General features: G+C 30.7%; 1 pseudogene; it reads right to left on the minus strand.

The window, feature by feature from the left end:
* Nucleotides 1-3365: 3365 nt before the first annotated feature.
* LOC146884645 (uncharacterized) lies at nucleotides 3366-4395 on the minus strand (annotated as a pseudogene).
* Nucleotides 4396-15389: the final 10994 nt, after the last annotated feature.

A 15389-nucleotide genomic window follows, 5' to 3' on the forward strand; every position in this document is an offset into this window, starting at 1 on the left:
GAGACAAAAGAGAATTACCTTCTTCTTTATTTCTTCGAATGGAAGATAACAGTTGAGAGATGAAAGCAAAAATAATTGATTTTTTTCTCTTCCGAAAGAAAAGAAAATAGGTAAGAATGGAAGATGAGAACAATTTGTAAGAAATTCAAGACATAGACATATAAAATAGGCTCATTAAATAAATTATTGAATTAATATTTCACTATAAAGTGAGACGAAAGAATTACTTTCTTCTTTTCTTCCTTGAGGAGGGAAGAGAATAAAGGAGAAATAAGAGAAAAAAAATAGATCTTTGTCTTTTCAGAAACAAAAGAAAACAGATGAGAATGAAATATGAAAACAATTTATGAAAAACACAATCTATAATGAAAACAAATAATTAAAAATATCTTCATAAATCTTTTTAATCTTTATTCTTTATTATATTTGATTTTATATTTTATTATTTATTAGTATTAATTATTATGTTTATAAAATAAATAAAATATTTAATTTAATTTAATATTTATAACAAAATAAAATCAAAATACTTAATATTTATAATAAAAAAATCAAAATATTTATTGTAAAAAAAGTTTCAAAATTTTTGGGGGGGCCAAGGCCCCTCCTTGCACCCATGATGATCCGCCCCTGGTTGAATAGGTTTTTCGTCCCTCAGCTTTCAAAAAATTTGTCTCTCAACTTTCAATAAAAAAAGGTTGAATAGGTTTTTAAATTTGGTTAAAGAGATTAAATTAAGTCAAAACTTCAAAAATGACTAATTATAATTTTCACTAAATTTAAGAGAAAAAAATATTTAACCCTTAAAAAAATATTAAAGTATCTTCTTTTTATTTTATTTTTTTGCCTATATTTATTAAGAAATTATAATTACACACCATGTAACAGCTACATTATTTTTATACCTTTATCAAAACTCTTTAATATATATATATATATATATATATATGCTAATTTCACTAAATATTTTTCAAAAAGGTTAAATATGTTTTTAGTCTTATTACCTTTTAATTAAAATTGGAATTAGTCCATCTTCGATGTAAGGTCCATTAAAAATTTTATTCTTTTTTGCCCTAAATTAAAAGGGTTGCCCCTAACGTAGTGGGCCTAAGGGCTGGCCCAAAAGGGGATTCAGACCTTAATCTGTCATAATTCCATTCTTTCATTCACTTTATAGAAACACGCTCCTCTTTACCTCCTTGAGCAACCATAACTCTTTGCTAGGGTTAGCCGTCAACCTTCTTCAAGCTAGCTCAAGCTAGGTTTCCACTCCACGTAAGTCATTCCTCAGCTCACGATTCCCCTTTTCTGGGCCTATTTTCCATTTTTACCGTTAGGGTTTCGTAGTAACTCATTCCTATTCTGTTTTTACCGTTTATTTTCAGCTCTTTGGCCATCCTTAGGATAGTTGTACTCACTGTGTGCTTATCGGAGTATTCCGCTAGTCCTTTTCCAGGTAAAGGAAGTTAGGGTTTTCCTAAATCGTTGGTTTCCAAGTTTGCTTTGTTGATATTTTCGTGATTTGATGGATTATTTACTGCTCTGAGCTGATGAAATGTATTATTGCATGGTTCAGATTGGATTTTTGGTATGTTTCGCGAGTGAACAATGGCGAGGGCTGTTAATCTCGCCCAAGCGAGCTTGCTTCGCCTAGGCGAGGTGAGCAGAGGCTCGCCCAGGCTTTTTCACGCGAATGGTCGCTTAAACGACCAGTTCAGTTTTGAGCGAGCGAGCGTCTCGCCCAGGCGAGGGGAGTCTCGCCTAAGCGAGAACGTGCAGAGGCCACTGTCCCTGGATGTCGTGCTCTCGCCTAGGTGAAGGGAGCTCACTTGAGCGAGAGACCTTCTCGCTTGAGCGAGGCCCTTCAGCTTGAGCGAAGAGCTGGGCGAGGGTGCGCTCTGATTTGATGTTTCCCTTCCTGTTTTTGAATGTTTGGCATGTAAGTGAATGGATTGTTGTATAATGGCATGAGGGGGGATGAATATGCATGAGCGGGAGGGTGCACGGGTTATGAATGATGAACTTGGATAAATTCTTGGCATGTAATGAATATGAGATTGGTTGGTTATGGATGTGGCATGGTAATGAGATGAGTTGAAACCCTATATTCATGGGTGGAGTATGACGAGTTGGTATGGATTTGACCTAGAACGTGAAAGAGATTGGTTATAAGGGTTGACATGATACATATATATGCATGATAAATATTACTTGGTTTGTTTGAATATGTTTGGTCTGTGGTCAGTGCGTAATTCCTTGAAATTTCTAGGTGAGATTTCAGGGTTGTGCTTTAGTGGTCGGGACATAATTCCATGGCTCCTGTTAGTGGGTGTCCATGGTAGTGCCCCATCTATATAATTTGGTAAGGATTCAAGGTAAGGATTGCATCCTGACACTCTAAAGAGTCAGTTAGTCTCACCTAGAGCGGACTGACTCTTGTGGTGAGAGTAGCAGGAGGCCCGAAACCCATTAAGGGCTAACCTTGTGCATGGGGAAATTGATTCATTGTAACACTTGTAACACATAGCTCGGGGGTGAGCAGAGGTATCCACCACAAGTGCAAGCATCCGTTGAATCCGACCAGATTATATGTATCCGGATGAGTCGAGTCGAGTCGTAGTGTATCGATGGAATGTTCATAACATGCTTGGATGATGTATGTGTTGTTGACTATGAAAGTATGTCTGACTTCATGATAAAATCACTTTTGGCTCTATCTTACCCTTCTGTTGTTTGTTGTGTGTTTTGTATGTGTGGTTCTTTCTTTTGCGATGATCATCAACTTGTTGATGTGAGCATATGCGAGGAACACCCGTGAGGTGATGGTTCCGCTGCTTAGTCATCTGGATCTTTCTACTTTGGATTTTCTTTTTGGGCTATGGCCCATGTACCTGCTTAACTCTTTAGTTTAGTTTATAATAACCCCAAGTTATCTTCTAAGATTAAACATGATTTTTGTTTCATAAGTATATAGTTATGTTAAATACTTAAAAAAATGAATCTTTATCTGCCAATTTTATCTCTATACAACACAATTCATTTAAATAAAATCACAAACCAATTAAATATACAAACTAAATTCTCATTTTACATTTATAATAAATATTCAAATACAATCTATCAAAAAAAAACAAGTACATAAAAGGGGAGAAATTCCAAAGGAATAATTTTTAGCTTGAGCAAAAATTGTGTCATTTGAGATAAAACCTAGCATAAGCAAAAGTTGAGTTGCAATTCCATTTTTGCTTGAATGAAAATAGGACGGAAAATAAGGTTTGAATCTTCATTCTATTCTTACTTGAGTTGAAAATCCTCTTGAGCAAAAAGATTAGAAAATACACCTAACAAAATAATTTTCAAAAGTGTTATGTGATATGCATGTGCATGGTAAGAGAAAGTGAATTGGCATTCTTGGAGTTATAAAGCTTGTGACCGGGAGGATACCCATGCTTCCGATAACAAACATCAATGGTATGACCAATCTTGACGCAGTGGGCACAAGTTTTCTTGGTGAACCTAGAGTTTTTGTTTTCTTGGTTGGTGGGAAAGCCATTCTTGCGATAACACGTATTTTCACTATGTTCGAGGCGACCATAAAAACTGCAAGTGATAGAAGATGTACCTTCTTTTCCAAGATTGACGTTAGTGCTTTTTATACTAGCAACAAAATTGCTACTACTCAACTGACGCTCTTGTTGAGCAACAAAAGAAAAAAATTTCGTGATGGGAGGTAAAGGTTCCATGAGAAGCACATGAGATTTGACATTGGCATATTGGGTCAAACCACGAAGAAACTGCATAGCTTAGTCTTCTTGCTTCCGCTGAACGATGATAGAAGAAACCTTGCAAGAATACCTAGTTGGGCAAGAACAAATGGGGTCTGGCCTAAAATTTTCTAACTCATCCCATAAAACCCGAAGTTTCGTAAAATATTCGGTCACTGTTAATTCACCTTGGCAAAAAGAATAGGCTTCAAGTTGCAAATCTGATATGCGCAAAAGATCACCTTGGCCAAATCTTGTTTTTAAATCTTTCCAAATGTTTGCAGCAATGTCCATCCAAATGATGCTTTGGCGAATGGGCACATAAACGGAATGAACAATCCAAGACATTACCATATTATTGCATTTGTTCCAAGAGGAGTAAGAGGTATCAGTTTTAGCATGTTGAGGGACACTTCCATAGATGAACTCAACTTTATTTTTCGCGCTTAAGGATGTGATCATGGATCTACTCCATGAGTGGTAATTTGTAGGATCAAGAACAGGGGAGACTAAGGTCGTTGCTAGATTTTCGTTCGGATGAAGGTAAAGAAAGTTATGCATGGACTATTCTTGCATGGTTTGGGGTTGATTTTGGACGACAGAGTTTTGCTCAAACATGCTGCAAAAGAAAAAGTGCAAACAAACCAAGAAAGGAAAAGATTGAGAAAAGAAAAAGTGAGTGCGCAGCAGAGCTCTTCATACGAATACGAAGAGCTCTGATACCATGTTATGTGATATGCATGTGCATGGTAAGAGAAAGTGAATTGAGAGAGAGATGATACTTACGTTGAAACAAAGAGAGTTAAGGAGGAGAGAGAAGAGCACTTTGCAATAAATGCGGAAAGAGAAAGCTTGCATACGAAAAGTATTACAATTGTGTATAAAGAAGGAAAGGGCACAAACATATATAGGAAAACATAGATGAGCAGAATGCTCGAACTATGCATTTTATCAAAAAGTTTTATCCAAAAAAATTTAACAAACATAACTTATAAACACATACAAAATTAGTAGTGCAATCCCAAAGTTGTTAAACAACATCTTTTGCTCATTTCAATTCGATTTTAATCATTTAAACTTAATACACATTTCATTCACATCAAGCTCAATACATTTTCTTCACTTCAAACTCAAAACGAATATAAGGAAAATCTATAAAAATTTTGTATACTCAACAAAAACTATATTTAAAAAAACTTAAATTAATAAACTATATATCTTAACATGCATAATCTAATGGCCAAATCAACTTCTATAGATAAATATTCGATTCAAAATATTCTAAACAAAAATTTATTAACTAAAAAACTCAAATTACAATCAATTTCAAACATTTAACAACTTTGAACCAAAACATCATTCTTGCATAGAAGAACAAATCTTATAACCAAGTCATATTCACATTATAATTTATCCTAAAGTTTACAAAATAACATAAATAGTTTTTCTTATATGTAATTCCTTGTTTCAAATAAAGTTTTAGCTCAAGCACATACTCAAAATCTAGAATCATATAGTAGAGAATGAAAATATAACAAAATTTTAATATAAATTTAACTAAATTGAAAAAAGGATAAAAAACATTTAGGAGAGAGAGAAAAATGATAGAGAGAAAACCGTTACATAATTAAATATTTTAAATATATTTTTTTAAATAATAAAAATAAATTTTAAAATTTTGTGAAATTATTTTAACAAATTTAACTCAATCTTTTAAAACTTTGAAGGGTGGGATACTCATGCCATAAAAATATTAAGAGATAAATTAGATTAAATTTTTATTATATTGATCAAATTAGATGGACTTTTATTCACTAAATGTTTAATAAATAAATAATACATAATACATTTCTTTCTTATATCTATTATAATTTCACAATAAAAATGATAAAATATTTCAAATGAGTTTACACTCCCACATACCATGCGTTAGCTTAGTCTCTAAAAAAGTAATTATGACCATAGAACAAAATTTTTTATTTCATTAATTTTGTTATGTTTAATTTTTAATAATTGACACATATTTATTAAAAAGAACATTAATATTAATATATAATTATTCTTTAAGTGATTATTTTATCTTTTATATTTTTATTTTATAAATTTAAAATTATACTCTTTTAAGATTAAATGTATTTTAATATTAATTTTTTTCCTTAAATAAATATGTTAATTATTAAAAACTAAACATACACTCAAGTATAATAATAGTTATTAGAGTTCAAATAAAACTAATATAACTAAGAATGTAGTTTTATTATTGTTATTTTTCTTGCTTAAACCGCAAAAATATTAAAAAATAACTCTCTTTCTTTTTCTTCTAAACTCTTTTGAATTCTCTATGAATGTCAAATTTCTCCTTTTCCTTAGGGAACTATCTTTTATTTATAAATACTTACTTAAGCAGTTAACTATATAACATCTCATTTAATAACTTTTAAATTATTAAACAAAATATTATATATAATGATAACACAAAATAGATAGTGCAATACTAATATAAAGATATTAATATAGTTATCTCATATATAATTAGGGATGTCAAAAAAATTCATAGCCGCAGGTATATGTGGATAAACCCACAACGGGTAGGAAATGGATATTATAAATAGATATCCGCGAGTAACGGGTACGAGTATTTTTTATACCCGCATGTTAACGGGACAGGTACAGGTATCATAGTATTTGTACTTGTGGATGGGGGTGTGTGTGGGGGGGTGGATGGGTGTGGGTGTGTGTCACACACAAAACCAACTATCACTAGACTCTAAAAGATTTAGAACTCTAATCAAAATAGATAGTTTAGGGAGTATCTTCACCTGCATCTTCCTCTGCTCACACAATTAAGTGATCATTGCAAAAGGATTAACCAAGCCCAAGCAACACAAAACAACATAGGGTAAGCTAATGTGAAAAAGAGTTACTCAAATAAATCAAAATCATGTTACAAACTTCATGCCACAGGATAACATATAAGTCTATCTAAAAATATATAAATAGTTGACACTAAATTCATTATCTGGATACATGAAATTGACATCGAATTCCCTGGTGACCTACACCTGTGGTGATTCCCAAACTTTGTAGAGTTTGGTCTCAAGGGGTTATCACCCAACTACTCACAAGATAAATCCCCTTTGCACCTAGGACCTGATCAAGTCCAATGACTAAGACCTCCTTCTCTTCACCACATAACCTACTTTATTCTACATGAGTGTGAGTAGTTATTAGAGAAATGATCCCAATAATGAATTTTTATGTCAATGCATACACTAAAATACCAATACTTATAATTCCTCTTTGAAATACTTTCAATCACCATCACAACACATGCTTAAAATCATCTAACCAATTTAATTATAGCATTTACAACCATTGAATCCAGCTCAAGCATGCTCAGGACCTTCAATAAATCAAAACAATAAAACTGGGCAATCTGGCGCTCAACGTTGTTTGCCTCATAAAAACTAGCGCTCAATGCTAGATTTCACCACTCAATGCCCTATAGCTAAAATGCTTCCAGACCTGTAGAGGTCCTAAGTGCTCAAGCACCGCTCAATGCTAAACGATTCACATTTTTCAGCGCTTAATGGTGAAGGTTACCGCTCAACGTCACTCCAAATATCAACACTTTCAATTTTTGGTTCTTGAGCAATTTTGACTTGTTTCATGGTTCTAATTGGTGCTTCTACTTTAGGTATTGGTCTAAAACATTTTTAAAATCACAGTAGTTAGTACCGATTAGATCAATGACCCAAAATTCCATTTTCCTTAATTACCACAAATGCAAACAATGTAAACAAATTTTAATTTTCTCAATCACAAATCCAGCATACCACAAGCATAAACATTCAATAATTTACCACCATAAAAATATTAAATCATCAAATTCAGGTAAACCACAAACATGCAACCTCTAACTTACTCACTCTAAAAACTATTAGCTTCCCTTACCTTACCTTGGCTAATCAACCTTAAAATCCTAAGACAACGAAACTCCCTTCCAACTAATATAATGCACAACTCAACCTATGAACAACACAAATATGATCAGGGCATATCATTAGAACCATTGACCAACAAAAACTCATAAGGAAGATTTAGAAGCCACATGCGAGCTATATTTGCTCACATGCATGCACAAGAACAACGGACCAAGGAAAAAAAATAGAAAATCAACTTACTCAATTGAGAAAACTGATCAGATAGATATGGAGATCTCACCATAGGGATCACTCTAGCAGCCTCTAATCTTCAAAGAGACGAGCGCACAATGAGAAACTTAAGATCTTTTTATGAACTTTATATTTATATGTAAACTTTTATTATTAAAATAATATGATCTCATTATTTAAAACCACTGTCACTCTTAAAATTATATTTTCTAGGTCCTCACAACCTAACCCATGATTGTCCTTCTACGATAACTACCTTTGTACCTTGTAGCATAAATATAGGGAGTGGTTTATAACCATAATCAAAGTTGTATTGCCTATATTATGATATGTTGGTAACCAAACTGGAAAAGGGTCAATGTCATCACCACGACCGAAACCAACAAGCTTGTGACAATAATTTCCAAACTGAAGTTCATTTGCCCTCAAATCGAGGTACAAACCACAACCTCCCGGGTTAAACTTGCATCAGTGATGGAAGCATAGAGTCAAGGAACAACATGAGTTGCTAACATTGCCCTTAGACCGAGATATGGGCCACAACCGTCAGACTTAAACTTGCATTAGTAATGGAAGTGCATAGTAGAGGAACAACATCATACATCGCCCTCATACCGCGGTACAGACCACAACCTCTAAGCTCAAACTTACATCGACAATGGAAGCGCAAAGTTGAAAAATAACTTGAGATGTCAACAACTCACTCATAGTGAGGTACAAACCAACTACTTATTACCGTGAATCAACTATTTATCCTTATTTTAATATACACGAAGTTAATAACTTCATATTCATAATTTTGTACATTTCACATTTATATATTCATATTTCTATTATTTAAAAGAATAAATTTTAGAAAAATAAAATTTTTAAAAATATATAATAGTTATTTTTAAGTAAAAAAATTACATAGCTACTACTTTTAAATAGAAAATTTAAATGATAAAATTATTTTAATGTTGAAATATAAACTTATCTATTTAAAAAATGGCACAAAATATATTCTTTATTTATTTAATTTTTCGTACGGGGCTCTCGTGGGTAATGTTAACTTGGCAAATTTGTAATTCGTGTGAACGGTGAGGGCATTAAGAAGACCACATGTAATTAACTTAAACAATTGATCAAGTAGTTATGTACCGGTTATCATATTACTGCTATAGAAAACAAATTGGGGAAAGCAAGATATTCAAACCTTAGAGAATGAAACTAAAAGGAGACAACCCAATAACAGTACGCCACGTGTAAAGAGTATATTCCGTAAAAATTGTCCTAAACTGCTTTGTGTTTGAATGGGACCCACACTCATTTTCTGGGACCCAGAGAAAAAATATAAAAAACAAAATCGAAAAAAGTTCAACACGGGACAGCTCCTTAGACACGGTTTCACGAGCTGCATCCAAACCAAACATGCCATAAATTTTCCTTTTTCTTTTTTCCTTCTTAAATTGTTTTTTATTTCTATTTTGGTACTTGAAAGTATCTTTTGGTGAGATTATTGTATTACTTATGAATATTATGTCAGAGAATCAATTGAAATATAAATTAAATAACATTATAAAAAAATTATTGTGGTATGTATATAAATTTATTAATTTTTATGATGAGTATTTTAAACCTATAGTTATAATACTTTTATCTTGATTGCTACGGTAAAAAATTATATTTATTATATTAATTCATTCAATTTTTTTTTCAAAAGTATCCTCTTTTGAAAATAATTTTATATTAAAAATCCAGAGAAAAAGGAATATATATATATATATATATATATATATATATATATATATATATAATCTTAAACTTTTATATTAGAGATATAATTTACTCTCTCTTCTTTATTAGTCATCAAAATGTCTATCTCATCCAATTATATCCAATATTTACTAAAACAATATGTAAAAATTAAGCTCGTAAATAATAGTATATTAAAAAAAAGAAACTTTCATAGTAGGGCATGGAAAAAAATAATGGAAATGCACTTTTGCCCTACAAATTGAGTGATTATCGGAATGAAGTGTGGCTTTTTGGGGGAGAGTTTGCCAAACGACGGCGTAAGGTGACACCGCCTTGATAGACGGAACCCTAATTAGGTCACTTTCTAATTTCTAATTTGGGGCTCATAACGGTCCACACACACTCCTACCCTACAAAACGTAAAAGCTGAAAGGGCACTTCCCATATCCATGTCGGTGCCTTATGGAAAGAGACATAACACATGTTGCATTTTGCGTATGCAAGAGTTTGCATCACTTTGTAATTTACCACAAATGTTCTTATATGTTATGTTTGGATTTGTTACGTGTTTCACAGAACTGAATGATGGGCAATTTATTTTTATTCAATTACTAAATATATAAAAGAATTATAAAATTGGCCTCTTAATATATACATATAATATATATATATATATATATATATATATATATATATATATTATTTTAATATTTAAAATTTATTGGCGGGTTGGTGAGTCAACCCGGCTTATCACGGGTTTAACCCGAATGAGTCAGGTTCTTAACGGGTTGAGTTCAATTTTAATCTGTATTGAAATTTGTAATTTTTTTTCAAGCCAACCCGACCCGAACCCATGATGAGCCGGGTTGACTCGCGGGTTATAACCCATTTTGACAGCTCTACTCTTAATATTATGATTAATGTTAAAGTAATTTTTAGTTTAATGTCTAATTAATTACTTAGAGTTACATTTAGATAATAAAAATGGTCACATGAAACTTGATGGTAAGACAAAATCGTGAGGCATTTTGCATATTTAGTAACTAAAAATAACGTTTATATATATATATATATATATATATATATATATATATTCTTGTGGAAACAATAATAGAGTACCAGGAAGCACAAATCATATCTTACTCGTTGACTTTTCAAACGGGTTATTCCTTGGTTTTAGATATGTCCTCTTTTAATGTTGGTGAATTGGACCCTTAGGGGTTACCTGCGGAAAGGACTCTAACCATCAAGTCAACAAAGACTCTCAAAACATACCTTTAATTGTTGGGGTCTGCATGTATTTATAGAGCTATTAACTATGTTTTACCCCCTTTATGGGCTGAGCCCTTCTTTATTGCGTTGGGCCAATGTTCAGGATTTGATTGAGTCCGGGTCAAGCCCAAGTTCCAAGTTTGTGATCTAACACTAGAAGCTCCACTGTTATTTCCTAAGTTTGGAGTTGACGGCTTTTACTTATGTGTTATTCTTAGAGTAGGCGGCGTTAGCCGTTATGTATGTGTCATTATTTTGTGCAGCTAACTAACCATCTATTCTTTTTATGATAGGACTAGTCGTAGGCGGTTCGGACCGGGTAGTTAGCTATATCGATCTTGGCTGCCTAGGTATAGTACATCAGTCCCCTAGCCTTTGGCGAGATAGATCACGTCGAAGGTTATATGTTGTCAGTTTGAACTGGGTAGTTAATCATACTAGCATTGACCGTCTAGATATAGTACATCAGCCCCCAAGCCTTTGGCAAGATAGGTCATGTTGAAGGTTGTCATGTTGTTCTGGCAACTTTTGCAAGAAAAATTACTCCTTTTTTAGTATTTCTTAGAGTATAGTAGTCTCCCAATCTTGAGAAGTAGAAACATCGCTAAGACTCTGTTAAAAGTGATGGAGTAATTGAAGAGACGTATGTTGTCAGAGATCTCATAAAAAAAAGTTTGCACAGTCACATTTTATTTGTGATGTTTCGTATTCATAACGTTTAGGCGGAAAAAAATTTATTGGAGCAATATATTTAAAAATCAAATTCATTATTTATCCGTTTTATAGTTTTAGTAGAAAAAAAATGTATTTAAAATGTATGTTCAATAAGGTTTTAACTTTCCAAACGATAATCTATCGAAATTTTATTTTAACAATAAGATATTTTCTCAACAAATGTCGGGTACAATATTCTACTGTCATTAAATAAGTGTGCATTTAGTGGTATCTGAGAAAACGATAAATTCGTTGGTTTTAATACACTTAATGATTTAGAAATAAAGCTATGCTACTTGTGAAAATACTTATCTCCAAACTCAATTCTAAACTTAATAATCTGTTCATCTATCATTTAATAAAAAATGTTAAATACGGTTTTAATTTGAAATTTTTACTCAAAACTAAAATTTGTCTAATGTACAAATTTTGATACATTTTTTTTTCTAAACTTAAAAACAAAAATTAACAGATATGATTTTTTGTCTCAATATTATGTCAATATTTTTTTAACATACTAGACACGTTTTAAGCTAGTTTTTAAGTTATTTATATCATTTTATATATTCTACTTTTAATATTAAATAAAAAATATATTTGACATAATAAAAAAATTAAATTTAATGTAATTGAGTTAAAAATATTATATTCATTTCTTTCTGAAATTTTAGGATAAAAGTATATTAAAGTTTTGAATAAATAAATTCAATTTTACGTTAAAATTGAAAAATTAAAAATATATTTAATTTAAAAAAATATATATTTTTTCCCTGTTTACTTGGATTGTTCCTAAATATAATTTCTTCATTAATTTAGTTAACAACTCATTAATATTTTAGAAAGACATATTCCAATTTTCAATAATATGCTATTAATTGACCAATGTGTAGGTATATATGCTATGTTTGAAAAAGTGAGCAAGACCATGGGATATTCATTTTGAATATGTGGAGAAAAAAAAAACCTTCTTAGTTTAGAATGTTATTTATGCCTAACTTCTTTTTAAGTAGAAACGTTAAGGTTAATTAAATGACTTACATATATGATACGATGATTAGTTACGTAAATTGATTCACGAGCTTATCCACTTACTCTTTTTTTTTTTAAATAAAATTGTAGTGAAATAGGAATACATAGGTTAAAAATATTTAATCATAAAACAGAAACTAAAAGAATAAAAAAAGAGAGTACATTATGACATCACAAATACCTAACTCCTTCAAAGTGTTTCACAAAATACCTAAATCGTAAAGCATGTGCTCAATCCTTTGCATGAAAAAGTATTTATTAAAAATATACTTTTTTAAATGAATCCAATGGAGAGAAAGATACACTCACTTCATCCCCTGATATTTTTTTTTATATATATTAAAGGTATGAGTTTAAAGTAAATTAAAAAATATTAAAAAAATATAAATAACTTTAAATCTAATTTATTAGTATTTCATTTTTTAAATATAGTTTTTTTACAATCTCTTTGGAAATATAATATGATAATTATTTTTTTTAAATAAATAATGGGATATGTTTGGTTGCGAATGATTAAAGTCTTGTCCACCAACTCTTTTTAAAAGGTTTGTAAGATATAATAGACTTGTTGTTTTGTATGGAAGGTGTGCTGGTCCAGTTAACTAAAGGTAATTCATTATAAGGTTAAATAATTATGTTGGTTTCCATTTTTTTTAGAAAAACTTCAAGTAGGTCTTCTTTTTTTAATTTGTTTTAATTTTGTTTTTTGAAAAATTTATTTTAATTAGGACTTTCACGTTAATAATGTATTAATTATGTATCACGTGTTCGTGTTTATTTTTTAATTTTTAATTTTTTTTTAATTAAAAAAAATTGTCACGTGTCAAGCTGATATTATACCAGATGACAGAGGCGCGATGTAATGTGGTAGTGGTAGTGCCACATGTCACTATTGAATATGAAAATTCTCAATGTAATACCTATATTTGTTATTTTGTCTCAATTTTGTCCTAATTATTTTAAAACTGAAGCAATTTTATCCCTATCAAAATTGAGACCAAATTTATTTATTTTTTTATAAATTTTACAATGATATTTTTATTATAATTGATATTTTAAACCAAATTAAGTTTATTTAAATTTATATTTTGCATTGAACTTTAAAATAAATATATTTATTTAAAATTTTACATTTAAATTTATAAAGTTGTTATTTTTAAACCAACTCTAACACTTTCTAGAAATTATTGATATATAAATATTTGAAATAATATTTAAATAAAGTTCAATGTAAAATATAATTTTAATCTTGTTAAAAATATCATTGTGACATTTATATAAAGGTTAAATTTTGTCTCAATTTGAATAGGAATGAAATTGCTTCAGTTTCAAAAAGATTGGGACCAAATTGAGAAAAAAATAACAAATATAGAGATTAAATCGATAATTTTCATATTCAACAGTGACATGTGGCACTAACACTACCACATCACACTGCCTTTGTCACGTAGTACAACATCAGCTTAACATGTGACAATTTTTTTTTTAAATTATAAAAAAATTAAACAAATTAAAAAAATATAAAAAAACTACGAGTTGACATGTGACACATATTACTGCATTACTAATGGAAATGACCTAATGACAACAAATTTTCCAAAATAGGGACCAAATTGAGACAAATAAAAAGAATGAGACCTACTTGAGATTTTCCTATGAAAATGGAAACCAATGGAATGATTTACCTTAATTATATATATTCATTCAAATTTTGAATTAGATTTGTTGAAAATTGATATCAAATTTCCTATAAGTGGAATTGGAATATACTTGTGGAATGTCGAATATAATTTTGTGTTTTCCATTTTTTCTAAGCCATTTTTGAGTTGCACGTGAGTTTCCTCTACTTCCATGAACTCTCTTTGTATGTTGGTGAGTTCTGCCATGTCTCGGGGTCATTGATTTGATCTTCTTGTGGTGTGTAGTTAGGTTTTCAAAGGGCAAAGTGGTGGGGAAAAGTTAAGGAGCAATTTAGGTGATGGAAGCTAATTCATTGGTCTTAGATGTTTGATTTTTTTTTGTGGATTGTTGAATTGAGGTATGTGATCTTCAATTTTATGAAATTAATATGCTTTAGGGTTTTGGTGTGTTATAAAATTTGGGGCTTTATACGGTATGTGCGGTGAGTGTGATGATTTTTGCTGGATTGATTTGTTTACCACGAATTTGACGTGTTTAGAACATGCATGATGCTTGAAATTGGGTTTCTAGTCATCTAGCAGTCTCAAATTGTATAAAATTTGGCTTTAGAGAGTTTTTCCCTATACCATAATTCAACACAAACCCAAGAGAGTTGTAGGAAATAAAGCAAGAAAAGCTATAACACGCTAAATTGCAAAACTCCAGAGATTGAATGGGATAAGACGAATGTAATGGCCAATAAAGATAAGCAAGAAAATTAAAGGACTTGAAACAAGATAACACTCAAATTGGAAGCCTAGGAATGACACTAGAATTGATTAAAAACAACAAGTAAAAACACAATAGAATGAAAGGAAACTTGTTCTAATCACAATATCCAAACTAAAACAAGTGAATGAGCTCACATTTGCTAAGGCCGAAATTTATGATTGATTAAAACAAGCTACTATTTGAGCAAATTCAAATGATCAACCACAATTTGATGCAAAATCTAAGAGCTATATACTTCACTCAACCAATTTCTGAACTTAAAATATCAATTTTAGCTCTCAATAAA

This window comes from Vigna unguiculata, chromosome 7, assembly GCF_037176805.1.
Source record: "Vigna unguiculata cultivar grain cowpea cultivar isolate G323 ecotype 2 chromosome 7, ASM3717680v1, whole genome shotgun sequence".
Lineage (NCBI taxonomy): Eukaryota > Viridiplantae > Streptophyta > Magnoliopsida > Fabales > Fabaceae > Vigna > Vigna unguiculata.